At 42.6% G+C, this 1,951-nt stretch overlaps 1 pseudogene across 1 annotated transcript in view; it reads left to right on the top strand.

Annotated features, from left to right (window-relative positions):
• LOC105500425 overlaps positions 1–1,951 on the top strand; it is a 40,669-nt pseudogene that overhangs the window by 36,463 nt on the left and 2,255 nt on the right. Inside the window, exon 6 of the transcript XR_001000025.1 lies at positions 768–830. The product of XR_001000025.1 is annotated as a dual specificity protein phosphatase 8-like (transcript). The remainder of the gene's footprint in view (positions 1–767; positions 831–1,951) is intronic.

Genomic DNA, 1,951 nt, shown 5'->3' with positions numbered 1-1,951 from the left:
AAGTGTCCAAGCTGTATCAGTGACCCATTTTAATTTTTTATCGGGCGTATGTGTTTTGTGGCTCTGTATGTCACCTCAAGAGTGGCAGCGAGTTAATTGTCCTTAATTTTTTAGAAAGCATTCCAAGAAACAAATTAGGAGAGAAGCTGACTTGATGGTGGAGGCCCTGAGTCATATCCCAGCTCTAAAAATAGCCATCTGTAACCTTGGCCAGCTTCTTCGGTCCTTAGTTTCTTCATCAGTAAAATTAAAAAGCTGCTAAGATCCATACAGCTTTAAAAGTTGCTGGCAGTACTGAATACACAGGCAGAATTCTACCCCAAAGCCACTTTGGGGTTTAATCAGATTCCTTTCTGTGTTCTGGGTGGTGTCCCTGTTCTCTGGGGAGCCGAGGTGAATGCACCGTGGCACGAACAGCGTCACACATTGCTCAGTGCATCTGCGTCTCCATGAGTGGAGGGTGCTCATCTCACTCCATGCCCTCACGTCTCTTAAGTCCAAAAACTGTCTTCATTGTTGTACCGTAATCTTATTTCATGAGTATTTATTTGCTGTCAAATATAATAAAAATAAATTGTGGTTAACAAGCAACTGCTTCAGTAAGTATCAAGATACTGTATCTTTGATACTGTACAGAAATGACGTATCTTTGCTGAAGGACAAAAAATCTGTCTGGTCATATATTTATGTAAGAATCCTTCATCTTATCCAGGGACACAAAGCAGGTCTTTGTGGTTTTGTTAAACACGTGTTCTTTTTCCTAATAGGGTGCATCTGAGAAAGACATCGTGCACTCTGGCTTGGCGTACACAATGGAGCGTTCTGCCAGGGTATGTGTGCAGATGCTGTTTGCCTTCCTGCTAGTCACATGAAGTGCAACTCAATCGTGTTATCTCAGCCGCCAGACTGTGTGTGCTGATAGAAAATAGCAATCTGTTCAATGGTCCTCATTTCTGTGTAGCAAAACACATGCTTTTTCAGTCTCAGATGATAAGCAATTTTTTTAGAGTCTTCAAATATGTTTATGAGGCTTTGGAAAGAAATAGTAAGGCCGAGTTAAGAGGTAATGACGTTGGCAGCTAGCCCAATATCGAGTAGTTAGCCAAGTTGGATGCAGCTCAGTGTGCCACTGTTACAGCTACAGGAGGCTACCTTACTGTAGAATTTGGTATAAGCAAAAGTTATTTTGACTGCTTGATCCCTACTTTAAGGCCTCAACCACAATTTGAGTCCAGTTTTCCTAATTTCTTCTTGGGTTCAGATTCTGTCTGCCTGTATTTATGATGAAGTAGCGTAAGCAGATACTGATGAAGAAGGTGGTACTTCTTAGTGCTGTTGTTTTTCTTGTTAATTTTTGATTGAGATGGGTTTATGTGCTATAAATTCATCTTTTTAAAGTATACAATTTGGCATCCTTTATTATATATACTAGCCATCACCACTATAGAATTCTAGAACATTTGCATCACCCTCTTCTTTTTTTGTTTATTTGAGATGGAGTCTCACCCTGTTGCCCAGGATGGAGTGCAGTGGCGCAATTTCAGCTCACTGTAACCTCCGCCTCCCAAGTTCAAGCAATTCTTGTCCCTCACCCTCCCGAGTAGCTGGGATTACAGGCATGAGCCACCATACCCAACTAATTTTTGTTTTGTTTTTTTGTTTTGTTTTTTGAGATGGAGTCTCGCTCTTTCACCCAGCTGGAGGGCAATGGTGTGATCTCAGCTCACTGCAACCACTGGCCCCTTGGGTTCAAGCAATTCTCCTGCCTCAGCCTCCCGAGTAGCTGGGATTACAGGCATCCACCCCCATGCCCGGCTAATTTTTTTGTATTTTTAGTAGACATGTGGTTTCACCATGTTTGTTAGGCTGGTCTCAAACTCCTTACCTCCAGTGATCCACTTGCCTCGGCCTCCCAAAGTGCTGCAATTACAGGCGTGAGCCACCACACCCA

Source organism: Colobus angolensis, unplaced genomic scaffold (genome assembly GCF_000951035.1).
Source record: "Colobus angolensis palliatus isolate OR3802 unplaced genomic scaffold, Cang.pa_1.0 Scaffold661, whole genome shotgun sequence".
In the NCBI taxonomy this organism is placed as follows: domain Eukaryota; kingdom Metazoa; phylum Chordata; class Mammalia; order Primates; family Cercopithecidae; genus Colobus; species Colobus angolensis.
This window is presented reverse-complemented; position numbering and strand designations above follow the sequence as displayed.